At 42.4% G+C, this 15,884-nt stretch overlaps 1 pseudogene; it reads right to left on the minus strand.

The window, feature by feature from the left end:
- Positions 1 to 2,331: 2,331 nt before the first annotated feature.
- Positions 2,332 to 11,082, minus strand: LOC124513744 (homeodomain-interacting protein kinase 2-like; annotated as a pseudogene).
- Positions 11,083 to 15,884: the final 4,802 nt, after the last annotated feature.

Genomic DNA, 15,884 nt, shown 5'->3' on the forward strand with positions numbered 1-15,884 from the left:
GAACCCACAGACCACGAGATCATGACCTGAGCCGAAGTCGGACGCTTAACCGACTGAGCCACCTAGGCACCCCTCAAACTCATTTTTGAAATGCTACCGAGACACTTGTTTGGAAAACCCATCTGATGATATACAGGATTCAAACTGTGATGTTCTAGTTTGCCATCTCTGATCAGTTGAGCACAGATTGTTCCAGAAGAGAATATTGGAGTCTAGAAGGAAAGTGACTAAGCCTAAGACCAACCTCTTTAATTGGCTAACAAAGTAAGGGCTGGAGCCTAGACCACTTAAAGCCCTGTCCAAGCATTTTCCACTAGTCCAAAAATGCTTCCTTTCTTTGTTACTATATTTCGAATAATAGTAATCCTTTAAATATAAATAAAAATACTATCAGAAACACATTTAACCTCAGGTTAAGTGTAAATCTATTTCTCATTGCCTTTGCATTCCTTAAAATTATAACAAAAGTCATATAAACAGGAAAGACAGGCATACTACATTGAGAAACTTAGCGGAAACAAACCTGAGATTCGGAAAATGAGTCATGTGAAAAGAAACACCCTAAAAACTTCATCTGGAAATCAAACACCTTCCAGTTAATTTCAGGAGTTAAAAAAATTTTTTTCTGAACAACACATTTACACAGACATACACTTTGCGTCATAACCCTGGATGTTGGCAAACGTGATTTATAGCGTGGGATACTTACAGGTAAGATTACACATGTGAGTATTGCTGTTTGTGACCTTTCTCATGGACTGTAATGAGGTCACTTTGTAGGCGCTCCAGTTTTTGACGCATGGAGTCACTTTTGGTTAATTAAGATGCAGCCACAAAATAGAGAGTCCTTGAAATGAAGCCTACTCTAAAGATAATTGCCCAGCGTATTTAGACGTGACCAAACAAACACCTTAGTTTCCTGCCTTTTGTCTCAACCTCACAAACATTATAGCCCTCAAACAGATTCAAAGTGAGTGTTGCAGAGGATTTTTGTTTTGTTCCCCCCCCACCCCCCACGTCTTCTCTGCTTTCCTCTTCTCTCCTCTTAGCTATCATAGTCTAATACCCTGACTTCATCGTTCGTTCCTTCTTTAATTTACAAATATTTATTAAGGCCGTCATGAAGCACTAGGGATGCAAAGATTTGCAAAGTATGTTTATATAACTCAGTCTGGCCAGAGAGCGAGACTTTTAAGTCAATAAAAGCAGTAGGGTATTAAGTGCTAAAATAAAAATGTGCCTACAGTCTTAGTGGACACTGAAGAAGAAGTGACTGTCTAATTGGTAGACTCAGGAAGGGCTTCACAGAGGGAGCCACGCTTAGGCTGAATTTAGATTGATGAATAGAGTTTTCCAGTCTAACAAAATGGGAAATGTACTGCACATAGCAGATACATGGCGATTAAAGGCAGTTGTTGAGGCCACAGACTTAACGTCACTTATCTTTTTATGCCCAACACCTAGCTCAGTGTCTGGCATATTATAGGCAGTCAGAAAATGTTTGTTATAAGAGAAATATTGTGTATGGAAAGCTGTAAGTACTGTGGTTTGATTAGAGCATGGGGCTAAAGGGAAGGAGGGGTGAGAATGGGGCGAGAAAGGTAGGTTGGTGATAGATTACTGAGAAACCTGAACTAAGGACTATGACAGGACTCAAAAGAAGAAATGGAGGTTAAAGATATTTTAAAGGTGTAATTGCCACATCATGTTTCCTGAAGGACGATTGTGTCAGAAGGAAGAAATAAGTCAAGAGTGACAGTCACATTCTGGCTCGGGCTCGTGGTCGGATGATCACTTCATTTACCTAGTAGGGGAGGAAAAATGAACTTTGGGTGGAGCTCCGGAAATACATTGTTTCAGAGAAAATAGATTTGGAATAGCATGAACTAGTGAAACTGGCAGTTGGAGAAACGATGCGAAGTGTAGAAAGAGGTAGCTTTTGGGGGGAAGGGGGAGGGGTAGACATTTTCCATTTCTCTTCTCAAATTCCTCCTCTGCCCAGCTCTTGCTCCAGGAAGCTAACTAAGCTTCACGGACTGTATCGCTGGATTCTCTTGCTCTCATTTTACCCTTGGAGGTACCAGTGAGAAGAATCAGTAGGAGGTATGAGGGCAAATGGAAAGGTCTGTTTGGGTATTTATTCACCGGACCCTTCCCTGTGAGGCCATGGCTTGGCTCAGTTTTGCTGTCTATACCGTCGTCTTTTTCCTTCTGGTCTAGGAGTTGTAAAAGCTTTCTCCTGTTGCTACCACAGGATACAGTATCATCTCTAGTTGCTTCCCTTTAAAGTTTGCGTGCGTCTTTATCATGAATCTCTTGGTTAAATTCTCCTTAATTCCCTGTTTGACTCTGGCTGTTTTGTTGTTGTTGTTGGAACCCTAAGTTGATACAATTGGCAATGCAGCTGTTATTGTTGTTGTCGTTATAAAGTTGTACAAGGGAAATTGGCAAATGAAGGTCTGTTCGAAAGCCAATATGATATGGGAATGTGGCAACATACCTAAAATCAGAGTCAATAACGTGATTAGAAAACAGTGATCAATGAGCCAAAGGACTGTCTTAGTCCATTTGGGCTGCTATAACAAATACCATGTACTGAGTGACTTCAGAACAGGAAAACATTATTTCTCTTAGTCCTAGACGCTGGGAAGTCCAAGGTCAAGGCACTGGTACAGTAAGTGTCTCGCGAAAGCCCACTTCCTGGTTTATAGACAGGTGTCTTCGCGCTGCGTCCTCACGTGGCGGAAAGTGTGAGGGAGCTCTGTAGGACCTTCTTTTATAAGGGCACTAAGACCAATCGTGACAGCTCCACTCTTGTGACCTGATCAACTCCCAAAGACCCTACCGTTAAATACCACTATCACATTAGAGATTAAGTTTTACCACGTGAATTTTGGGGGAGCACAAACAGTCTATAGCAAAGACTTGTAATGAGAAGGGGGTATGATTTCAGATTAGACGAAGGGCTGAAAAGGCACAGTGGCAAGTTATCGAGGAAATAATGCATTTTTTTTTAATAGAGGGAGAAAACTTGAGAGCACAAGGTGACATTAGATTTCAACTGAGAAATCAATAGGAACTCGTAACCTTAACAGTAAGATATTTTCCATCTCTGCCACTGCAGTAGCCTGCACGTTCTAATCTTGTCCCCACCAGTGCACGTCTGAAAACATCTCATCTATGAGGAAATGACCAAATTTTGGTCCCAGATACAGCTTTCCACTACAAGGAATGAAGAAACTTGCCGATTCTATGTTCTGAGTACTGAAAAATCAAGTATGGTCCTGCAGGTCTGTGTATTCCAGAAAGCAAGAGAGTGCATGGTGGGGACGCACAGTGTCTGCAAGTTTCACCTTGGTCCACTGCAGGAGGGGGATCTAGAGCCAGGAAAACTCCTGCCCGGGCTGGCAGCGTTGGAGATGGTGGGTGCACATAAACACAGTGGGGGCAGGGCGCCCTGTTGACAAGGTAGGTGGAGAATGTTTGCACTACCCTGATCACCACAGATGTGCCTGCATCTAGCCTGGAAGGGCCGGCCAGGGAGGAAAATACTGCCCGCCACCTCATTTGCTCTTGGAGAAGTCTCTCAAAGATCCCTCCCCCTACGGCATACCCTGCGAAATTAGGAAATCAATTTCCTTCCCGTATACCCCAGGCAGTTTTCAAACTGCTGCTTGTGTGTCAAACTGCTGTTGTATGTCAGTTGGGGCTGTTGGTTGTGCTGTTTCTTTAAGGATGGGGACTCAGTTTCCTATTGCTCTCCGGCTCTCCCAGTGCAGAGACCAGTGATTTCTAAAGTTCCTGGTGTTAAGCTCCATTGACTGTTAAGATCTCTCAAAGCCACGCCCCCTTGGTTTTCAAAACCAAATATTATGGGGATCCGTCTTCCCAGTGTGGGTACCCATGCCTGGGGCGCCTGGCATGGGTCTTCTCCTCTCCTCTCTCCATACCTGCTGCAACCCTCCCTTTTGGTACTTAGAATATGCCCTTTTCTGAGTTTACAGAGAACTCTGTTCAAAAGTTGACAGACGTATTGTCTTCTCTGTGGTTATCAATTTTTTTCTTTGTCCAAGATAATTTCAAGGGAGAAAGATGGATTTATTCAGCATGTATAGATCGTCCGTGCTCCTCTAATCAAGATCATTTATAAATATTTATTTTTAGACTGGTTTTGCTCATTCATTTCTGCTTCATTCCTGTTTATAATTACACCAAAAATAATAAGATGCCTAGGAATACACCTAACAAACAAGTGAAAGACTTGTACACTGAAAACTGTGAAACACTGATGAAATAAATTGAAGACAACAGAAAGAAATGGAAAGACATTCCATGCACATGGATTGGAAAAAACAAATATTGTTCAAGTGTTTGTACTACTCAAAGAAATCTATATAATGCAATCCCTATCAAAATACCAACATCGCTGGATGCCTGGGTGGCTCAGTCAGTTAAGCATCTGACTTCAGCCCGGGTCATGATCTCACGGTCCATGAGTTCGACCCCACATCGGGCTCTGTGCTGACAGCTCAGAGCCTAGAGCCTGCTTCGGATTCTGTGTCTCCCTCTTTCTCTCTCTCTGCCCCGTCCCCACTCCCTCCCTCCCTCCCTCCCTCTCTCTCTCTCTTTCTCTCAAAAATAAAAATTAAAGAATATTAAAAATATACCAACATTGCCTTTCACAGAACTAGAACAAGCAATCCTAAAATTTGTATGGAACCACAAAAGATCCTGAAGAGCCAAATCAATTTTTGAAAAAAAAGCAATGCTAGAGGTATCACAATTACAGACTTTGAGTTGTATTACAAAGCTGTAGTAATCAAAACTGTATGGTACAAGTACAAAAATAGACACATAGATCAATGGAACAGAATAGCCATTCCAGAAACAAACCCGAAATTGTATGGTCAATTAATCTTCAACAAAGCAGGAAAGACTATCCAATGAGAAATAGTCTCTTCAACAAATGGTGTTGGAAAAATCCCATAGCCACATGCAAAAGAATGAAACTGGACCATTTTCTTACACCATACACAAAAATTAATTAAAACTGGGCCAAAGACCTACATGTGAGACCTGAAACCATAAAAATCTTAAAAGACAGCATAGGCAGTAATCTCTCTGACATCAGCTGTAGCATCCTTTCTCTAGATATGTCTCTAGAGGCAAGAGAAACAAAAGCAGAAGTAAACTATTGGGACTACATCAAAATAAAAAGCTTCTGCACAGCAAAGGAAACAATCAGCAAAACTAAAAAGGCAACCTACTGAATGGGAGGAAATATTTGCAAATGACATTCCAATAAAGGGTTAGTATTCAACATATATAAAAAACTCCTACAACTGAACACCCAAAAAACAAATAATCCAATTAAAATATGGGAAGAAGACATGAACAGACACTTCTCCAAATAAGACATCCATACGGCCAACAGACACATGAAATTATGCTCCACGTCACTCACCATCAGGGAAATGCAAATCAAAACCAAAATGAGATATCACCGCACATCTGTCAGAATGGCTAAAATCAAAAACACAAGAAACAAGTGTTGGTGACAATGTGGAGAAAAAGGAACCCTTGTGCTATGTTGGTCAGAATGCAAACTGGTAGGTTTACTATAGAAAAAGAAAACGGTATGGAAGTTTCTTAAAAAATTAAAAACAGAAGTACTGGGGTGCCTGGTTGGCTCAGTCAGTTAAGCACCTGCCTCTTGATTTCGGCTCAGGTCATGATCTCAAGGTTCAGTTTGTGGGATTGAGCCCTGCGTTGGGCTCCATGCTCAAAGCGTGGAACCTGCTTGGGACCCCCTGCCTCCCTCTTTCTCTGCCCCTCCCCCACTCATGCGTGCTCTCTCCCTCTCAAAATAAAGAAATATACATTTGAAAAATAAAAATAAAAGTACCATACAATCCACTAATTGCAGTACTGGATATTTACCTAAAATGTACCAAGAAAAACCCCACCCTAATTCAAAGGGGTACATGCACCCCTACGTTTATAGTAGTACTATTTGCAATAACCAAATTATGGATTCAGCCCAAGTTGCCATCTACAGTTGAATGTATAAAGAAGGTGTGGTGTGGATGTATACAACGGAATATTTTTCAGGCGTTAAAAAAAGAATGAAATCTTGCCATTTGCAATGACATGAGTAGAACTAGGCTGTATAATGCTAAGTAAAATAAGTCAGAGAGAAAGACAAATACCATATGATTTTATTCTTGTAATTTAAGAAACACAAAAAATGCACGAAGGGGAAAAAGAAAAGGAGACACAAACCAAGAAACGGGCACTAAGCTACAGAGAACAACCTGATGGTTACAGGGGTGGTGGGGAAGGTGGGGGGGGATGAGCAAAACAGGTGATGGCGATTAAGGAGTGCACTTGTGGTGATGAGCATCTGGTAATGTATGGAATTGTTGAATCACTACATTGTACACCTGAAACTACCGTGACACTATGTGTTCTCGTGCTGAAATTAAATTAGAAACATAAAAAATAAAACAGCACTGGGTCTGCAATTTGATCTTGGGTGACCGGGAAAAATGCTTGGTTTGTTTTCTGTCTTTAGACCAGTTGTCTAGCCATGGCCACAGAGCTCCCTTGTCCAAACACCATCACTGAGAAAAAGTAGGCTGCTGGGTCTTTCTTGCGTCTTCACTTTGAAAGATCGTCTCAAAGAAGAAGAGCTGTCTTTTGCCTTTCTTGCTGCTAGAGTTTTAGCACTCAGTCGTGGCTCGGTCGCATACTCTGGACATCCCACTGCCTTGCCCTGATGCTTTGCACACAGTGGGTGCAAACATGTTTGGGGGTGTGGTGGTGATCAGAGGAGGGGGCAGGATAGAATTTATTTTTATTGACTTAATGACTGAAGAGAAGTCAGTTGTTTTTGCCAGTACTTAAGATGGCCATGTCTTCGGGGGCAGGGGACCTGAATCCCAATTCTGCTACTTAGAACCTTTATCAATTTGGGTGAGTCGCTTACCTTTCCTGGGCCTCGGTGTTCCTACCTATCAAATGGGACTAGAATTACTTGTCTTGCATACCCTATCAAATGATGCATGAAATAGTGCAAATGAAAACAGTTTGGGAATGTTTGTCATGTTTTTTTTCCCCTTCAATTTGCTCACTCCTAGCATGCTGACCATCCATTTGCTCTAGCAACTAATGACACCTATTGTTGGTCAGGGATAATTTTGCCTTGGCGTTCCTCTCAAAATTCTAGGGAATGTCATCTGGTCCTACAGATTTAGTGACATCCTCAATGCAGCCAGACATAGGCAAATTTCTGAGAGAGCCAAGGAGATGTTAGAGAAATACTCTGACCAACTAGGAATAAATCCAGTAGCTTGAAGCAGAGATTTTTAAGCATACGGGAGTTGAAATACACTGGTATTGTATACGTGATTTTTATAGTCTCAAGTCTCCCACATGTATAAGCCTGTGACTATCTTTTAAAAATTTTTTAATGTTTATTTATTTTCTAGAGAGAGAGAGAGACAGAGACAGAGCAAGCAGGGGAGGGGCAGAGAGGGAGACACAGAATCCAAAGCAGGCTCCAGTCTCTGAGCTGTCCGCACAGAACCCAATGCAGGGCTTGAACTCACAAACCACGAGATCATGACCTGAAACGAAATCGGACGCTCAACGAACTGAGCCACCCAGGCGCCTCTAACTATTTTTTAAGACCAAAGTGACTCAAAATATCTTGGGTTTGAACAATTATGTTGAATCTTCAGGACCTTCCCTTGAAACCACTTTAGGTCTCTAGAACATTTAGGAATGTTTCTGATGTTCCATTTAAGGAACAAAATTGAGGGGGCAGGGGACAGAGATCCGCATGTCTGAGGATGGAACGTGGCTCAGATTCCTGGACAACTCTCTGCGTGAGCCAGCAGCACGCTGCACCCCTCCCCCCTCCATCCTGTTCCTTCTGGGAAGTCTGAAGGTGTCATGCCCTCACCTGTTGGGGGCATATTTCTGTTTTTCCTCCTTTTCCTGTGTCCCGGTCACTGCTGATGGTGGTGACACTGACCTTGGGGCTGGTGAGGTCGGCAGGAACAATCATTGGTGCTGCAGGCTCTCTCACCCCACCCGCATGTGACAGAGGAGGTGTAGGCTGGGAGGTGTGTTCTCCTTGTTGCCCTTGGACCTCGGGAGGGAGCTGAAGGCCTGAAAGGAAGAGACCTCCCAGATGGAGATGCTTCTCACAAGGGACTGGTCCTGTTTACGCTTCTGGGAGGGAGACGGTGCTGGCTGGCTGTTGCGGAACATCACGTAGGTCATGTCCATCTTGGAGGACTGGGTGCTAGAAGGCTCACATGGCTGATCAGCAGCACCGACTGCCGGGTAATGTGGCTGAGCTTGCATGTTCTCCCAGTGGGTCAACTTCTGGGTGCCTGCCACGGTCTCAGGAGTCACAGTCATGTGCTGCGCTGACCTGTGCTTGGCCACTCCAGTCACATGCCGCCACGCCAGGGAAAGCAAGATTTTCCAAGTCCGAATCGACCAGGCCTGGTGGGCAACTAGGCCCGGTCTGATCTGAAGACACTGTAGACACACGAAATTGCCAGCATGTGTAGAAGAAGATGGCTGCCATCCTGCGTCTGGGCAGACACATGATGAGAGCTTGATAGAAAGAGTCAGGATGGGCATAGATCTGGGCTGTTCCTGTCCGCGGGGGCATGCTCTGCTGGGCCACTGAGGTCATGGCTGCCGCTGAGGGCTGGTAAAGGGCAGATTGGTAACTTAGGAGACTTCGGCTTCAGCTAAATAAATACTGGCGCTGGTAGATGGTTGTTGAAGGTCATGGTGACGTTGGTCGGTGTGCTGGGGCCACCTGCCTGATCAAGATGGTTTTGCCTGGGTTTGCAGTGTCCTCCGTATTCACCCAGTGCTTGCAGACCTCCACGATCTGGAAACAGTTGATTTGTGTATAGTGGGAAAAATCAAGTAAGTGTCTCAGGGTTTCAACTGGAGTGATGCTCAGCATCTATGGTCAGCGTCTTCTTTAATAGGTCAATGAACTCCTGCCAGTCTGCCTTTTCCACAAACATGCCACTGCCTTCTAAATCTATTGTCGTGTTCACTTGGGCCACAGCATCTAAATAGTGGAAAATGCACTTCCTTGCTTCTTTCTACTTAACCGCCATTTCTGCTTCATGGTCCTCTGGTGTCTTCAGCCTCGGCAAAGTATAGGAAAACTCTATGTCCCAGTTGAAAAGCCCAGTTGTCTTTGTCCCTGCACTTCATAAATGTTTATCTGGCAAACCTTGTTTTTGTGAAATACACCAAATCCGATTACGTTCGGAAGCTCCTGGGTAGGGTGGCCAGCCCAGGAACAATTCGGTAATGACACAGCCCAGCGACCACATATCAGTTGCCTCTCAAAATGGTAAACCAGGGATGATCTCAGGGGCCCCGTAACATCCGGGCTGCAAGTAGGTAGAACACATAGCTCTGGACACGTGACTGGCCGAACCAAAGTCAATGACCTTTACTCTGTAGGGTTATCGAGATGGGATCACCCAGCATGGTGTTTTCTTGTTTGGGGTCAGCATGGATAAGAATTAAGCTTTGGAGTTTCATCAGGGCTGTGGCTACCTGCTGGAGGCCTGTACAAATGTATGTGAGTGGCAACGGGCTAAACTTACTCTGCTTCAAAAGGTCATGGAGGTCCTGCTCCAACATCTCAAAAAACCAAGCACGTGTGATCCTTGTGCTGGAAGCACTCATAGACGCAGACACAGTTGTAGTCCTCAGCTCCCCCGATCTCAAGGCGGCCAGGATCCTCTCCTCAGTCTGACCTTGCCAAGCACATGGAGGGGTGATTCTCCAGGATTTTGATGGCCACACTTTCAGTGGGGCCCCATTTCTGGCACTGGACGGCTTACTAAACATCCCTTGGCCCAAGAAATCTAAAAGTTCCTGAGCGTTGGTCATAGAGCACAGTACTTCATGCTAGGCTAGGTGAGGATCACCTTCACGGTTGGAGCCACTGTTTTTGGAGGGGGTAGTCATTGTGGTGGCAGTGGCTACCATGGCCCCACTTGCATTATTCTGAATCATGGATGGATGCTCTTTGATGATCTGCACGCTCCTTCTGTTTCTATCTCCTCACTCTTATGCTTGAGTCCACAATTTTGTTAGGTATGAGGAAGGCTCACGGTGCTTCAACACATTAAGTTATGTTGAGACAGTTAGGGATCATGGGAGCAAGCCCTAAGTAGAAAACACTATGCACCTGGGGCACTTTCTATTGGCTGTTACTGTTAAACTGCTTCTCTTAGAGCACAACACTAGGATGCAGCCCCATATAGAAGCCAGACTTCAGACAGGACCCTGGCTCCATGACGCGTCAACGAGCTACCTGAACTGCCTGCCAATATCAACCCATCAGGATGAGGGGACTTTCTCTCTACACAAGCAGGGCATCCCCTCTGTTCAGGGAGGCTAGCCTGATTATTTATTCTCTGTTGACGCTGTGTCTTGCTTCAGCTCGAGCCCTTGAATTTTGGGGTCTGGCCTCATTTCTATTGTTGTCTGGCTGAGAAACCAACGCCTGCGAAAAGGTGATCCACCAAGAACTTGTCCAGTGAAATAAGTACTATATTCTGATGTTACAGCTCTGTGCCCGGTGCTTCCGGGGAGGATGGTTTCACTCATTTTCTTCACACTACAAAAAGCACTTGATTTAAGGGTGTGAGGGGAGAACATGTGCACATGCAAGGCTATACCTTCACCAGCGGGGCGGGTATCTTGAGATGGACCGCCACAGAAAAGGAAACAGAGTGTGCAAGCTGGGCCCACCCGCCTCAGCCTCGGAATCTGTGACCTTGACCCCGTGTCTCCATGCTTGGCCAGTTTTGGGGGACTGGGCTCCACTGCCACCAAGGTGGGGTCCTGAGCAGAGTTCTGGGGCAGGCGGGCAAGTGGGCACAGTGGTTCCTCCATGGGTGCGCGGTGGGGCAAGAGCCCAGGTGGGTAGTGCACAGCCAGTGCCCAGACAGCGCTTGGCCGGATCTCAGCTCCTGTGGTTACCAATTTTCTATAGATGTCTTCATGTATCTCTGTGTACATTTAATGTCACTCTTGGCTTTTCCCCCTAATCTTTTTTTTTTAATTCATTTTAAAACAGCCTCATGGTTATATAAATTAAAATTATTTTCTTAAAATTTTTTTAATGTTTATTTTTTTTTTTTTAATTTTTTTTTCAACATTTTTTATTTATTTTTGGGACAGAGAGAGACAGAGCATGAACGGGGGAGGGGCAGAGAGAGAGGGAGACACAGAATCGGAAGAGGCTGCAGGCTCCGAGCCATCAGCCCAGAGCCTGACGCGGGGCTCGAACTCACGGACCGCGAGATCGTGACCTGGCTGAAGTCGGACGCTTAACCGACTGCGCCACCCAGGCGCCCCAATGTTTATTTTTGAAAGAGAGACAGAGTGCCGGCAGGCGAGGGGCAGAGTGAGGGAGACAGAGACTCCAAAGCAGGTGGTCGCAGGGCTCGAACTCTCGAGCTCACAAACGGTGAGATCATGACCTAAGCCAAAGTCAGACGCTTAACCGACTGAGCCACCCAGGCACCCCCGTAAGTTAAAATTATTTTAAAAGTACTTACATGACTGGATTTGCACCTCACTCCAACTGAAATGATTTTTAAAAATCAATAAAATGCATGAAACCACGGTAGTCAAGGTATTGAGGTTCAGGGAGTGGAAGATAGTTACAATGAGGGATAGGAAATGAGCACCATTAAACTTATCATTGCCCCAGCTTAGTTTCTAGAGGGAATTTTGAGGACACAGCACAAAGGAAAGAGGAATTCAGCTAAGATGAAACCGAGAGCCAGGGTGTGAGGCATTTACATTCTCAGGACAGATTCCTGGAGAAGAGAGAGAATTCCAGGGATCCGCATAAAGTCTTTCTCTGGTAGAATACTGATAATCACAGGTATATGAGGAAACTACCTGAGGCTATGCAAGAAGTAACAGAAAAAAAAAAATTAGAAGCAACGATCTCTGGGGAACACACAGAGCTAGAAATAGGTCCTGTCCCACAAACCAGAGCCAGAAACTTCGTAATTCACAAAGCCTTGGGTAGAGAGAGTATTCAGATAGGTTTTGACTCTGCTGCGGGACAAATTCTCCATAGATGCTGCACTTCCTCTGCTTTTGAAACCTTAAAAACAAGATTCAAAAGGATCAAAATGACACCATCTGCATCTAAGAATAAAGCTCAAGAATATCCATAGCGGTAAAAACCATACAGCATCCAACAAGATAAAATGAACAATGTCTGGCATTGGATAAAAAATTATAAAACATACAAAGAAACAAGAAAATATGACCCAAACTGAGGAGGAAAATAAAAGTCCAGGGTGAAGAGACTTTACATTTTGTTTTATTATGACCAGAGAATGCTGGTTTTCATTTCTCTTCTGTATGAAATTTATTGGGATTTACTTTGTGACTTAATATCTGGCCAATTTTGAAGATGTACTATGGAAATCTGAGGAGAATATTTACTATGAAGGTACTATTAGGGTATAAATTTCTACATACAGTTACTAGGTTGCTTTAAGCCCTTTACATTCTTAGCTGTTAGTTTGAACTTAACCTCTCTTTGAGTTTCATGTTGAAGAATCCTAGTACTGGTACCAGAATTTAAAGGAGATCTAAGTTTATGAATCACTGGGAGAAAGAATTTCAATGGCAAAGTTAATACTCCCTTAGGACTCTGTTTTACCATGTAGCTCTTGTCTTCCCAGGAATTTCTGCTTTATGAAGGAGTTTCCTATATTATCTGACACACATACATTTTTGTTATGATTTTCATTGTGAATTGTGGCCTTTAGCATTAAAAAGTGCCTTTTCTAATTTAATGTATTTTGGGCTGCATTCATTTTTTGTAATATCAGGATTGTAACACCTGCTTATTTCCTGCATTTCCTCTGTATACATTTGCCCATCATTTTGTTTTTCTAAGTTATTTTGATTTAGGTGTGTCTTTTAATTAGCCGAGTATCAGTTTTGCTTTATGAGCCAATCTCAAATTCTTTTTTTACTATCAGTTACGTCCATTTACCCTTATATAAATACAATTATTTTAGTATCAGTTATTTCCTACCATTTATGTTGTGTTTATATGTGTTGTTTTGTGTATTGTAGATCTCTATGTGGTCTATTTTCCTTGCTTTTTTTTTTTTGCTATTTAGTAGTATATATACTATTTATATATGTATTTTTTTCTCTTTTGTTTAATCTAACGCCCTCCATAAAATAAAGGGTTTTTAAATTTGGCTTCTGCCATTTTAAAATCATCTTTATTTTTTTTAGTGTTTATTTGTTTATTTTATTTAAAAAATTTTTTTTAATGTTTTATTTATTTTTGAGACAGAGAGAGACAGAGCATGAACAGGGGAGGGGCAGAGAGGGAGACACAGAATCCGAAGCAGGCTCCAGGCTCTGAGCTGTCAGCACAGAGCCCGACGCGGGGCTCGAACTCACGAACCGTGAGATCATGACCTGAGCCAAAGTCGGACGCTCAACGGACTGAGCCACCCAGGCGCCCCTATTTGTTTATTTTTGAGAGAGAGAGCTAGAGAGTGAGCAGGGGAGGGGCAGGGGCAGAGAAAGAGCCAGACAGAGTCCCAAGCAGGCTCTGTGCTGTCAGCAGAGAGCCCAGCACAGGGCTCAAACTCACTAACTGCAAGATCATGAGCTGAGCTGAAACCAAGAGTCATACGCTTAACCAACTGAGGCACCCAGGCGCCCCTAAAATCATCTTTAAATAAGACCCTGTGATGCCCATGTATTGCTTATGTAACAATCTGTGAGACTTATCTATTTTCATTTCTTTCTCCCTTCTCTTCCCATTTTTAGCTTATCTCTACCTGTCAGAACATGGAACACCTACATGCTAATCTTTCATACTTCTTTCTACTTTTTAGTCTTCGTTGTATAATTGAAAATATTCAATCGTTACCATTCAATCGTTACCAAAAAAACCATTGGTGTTTTTGCGTATCATGATTGGATAAAGCTAGTCTTCTACTCCATTTATCTGCAAAGATGCATGACTGCAGTATTATCTGAGTACTTCAGTGTTGAAACTTTTCCTCTTGCATTTAAAATTGAGTGACAATTTGGTTAGACATGAAATCTTGGGCAAAATATATATTTCGTTGAGAATTTTTTGTTCAGTTTGTTTTAAATATGGCTCTACTATTGACTTGGTTTGCACCTGGTTGTTGAGAAGGCTAATGCCAAGTTGGTTTTCTTTCTTTTCTAAGTGATGAGGTTCCCTCGTTCCTAGAAGACCTGAGAATATGTAATCTTTATACTGAAGTCTAGTAGTTTTATTAGGATATCTCAGTGTGGGCAGCTCGGGTATCGCAATAAATCCTTTGTTTTGGAGAGAGAGGGAGTGAGAGCCCATGAGCTCAAGAGACAGTGGGGGAGGGGCAGAGGGAATCTTAAGCAGGCTCCGAGCCCAGCCTGGGGCTCTGGAGCCCAAGGTGAGGCTGAATCTCACAACCTTGAGATCATGATCGGAGCTGAAATCAAGTGTATTAGGGCTCTTAACGGATTGAGCCCCCCAGGTGCCCCTCACAGTGCATTTTGTAAGTATTTAGATTCATATCTTCTTTTATCCATGCAAAAGTTTTCTTTGATTGTATTTTATGAATACAATTGAATGATGAATATTATTTATGTTTCCTTGTTTTTGTTTTCTTCTTTAAGGACCAACGTATATTGTCTTTTCTTATTTGCTCTATCAAGTCACTAATATAATTTTTATCTCTTCATTACTATGTTTTCATCTTCTTGAGTGCTTTTTTCACCCATCTTGATGGGGGCATAATCTACATAAAACAAATTATAAAATAAATTATAATATTTTTAGGGATACAGTTGTATACAATCAAATACCAATGACTAGAATCAAAATATAGAATATTGCCATCATACCATAAAGTTACATCATTCCTATTTGTATTAAATCTCATCCCCAAAGCCACAGTCCCAGGTAACAGCTAATATACTAATATGCTTTCTGGTATTATATTTTTGCCTTATATAGAATTCCATGAAAATGGATATGTATGTTTTTTCCTGCGAATGTTTTTGAGATTCATTTCATATTGTTCCATGTATTGGTAGTTTATTCCTTTCTACTGTTGAGTAGATGTCAATAGTACAGATTTATCCTATTTAAAAAAAAATCTATTCACCAGTTGATGGACAAGGAGATTATTTCAAATGTTTGAGGTATTATGAATAATGCAGCCTTGGATAATGGAGTCTTAATTTACATTTAAGCCTTTTGTAGATTTATGTGTTTATTTCTCTTGGGTAAATACCTGGGAATGGACTTCTGAATTATATAGTAAATGTACATTTAACTTCATAAAGAAATACCAAACTTCTTTCCAGTGAGATTTTACCATTTTGCCATTCCACTACTAGTTCCTGCACATCTTTGTCAATGCCAAGTTCTGTCTGTCTTTTAAATTTTAGCCATTCTAGCGAGTGTGTCATGTTTTTAATATTATACTATTAATTTATACCTCCTGGATGCCTACTGATGGTGTCTGTATGTATCCATTAGCCATTCATATATCTTCTTGGCTGAAGTGTCGATTAATAAACTTTGCCAATTTTTAATTGGTTTATTTCTCTTCAAAACAAAGTATAAAAGAGACAAACAAACAAAAAATGGACACTTAAGTACAGAATAAGCTGGTGGTTGCCAGAATGGATGTAGGTGGAGACATGGATGAAATAGAGAAAGGGGGTCAAGAGTATATTTATCTTGATGAGCACTGAATTGTTGATTCATTCAATTGTACACCTGGAAATAATAATGTATGTTAATT

Source organism: Lynx rufus, unplaced genomic scaffold (assembly GCF_022079265.1).
Source record: "Lynx rufus isolate CCGP_SWC_20201006 ecotype Redwood Valley unplaced genomic scaffold, mLynRuf1.p SCAF_19, whole genome shotgun sequence".
NCBI classification, from domain to species: Eukaryota; Metazoa; Chordata; class Mammalia; order Carnivora; family Felidae; genus Lynx; species Lynx rufus.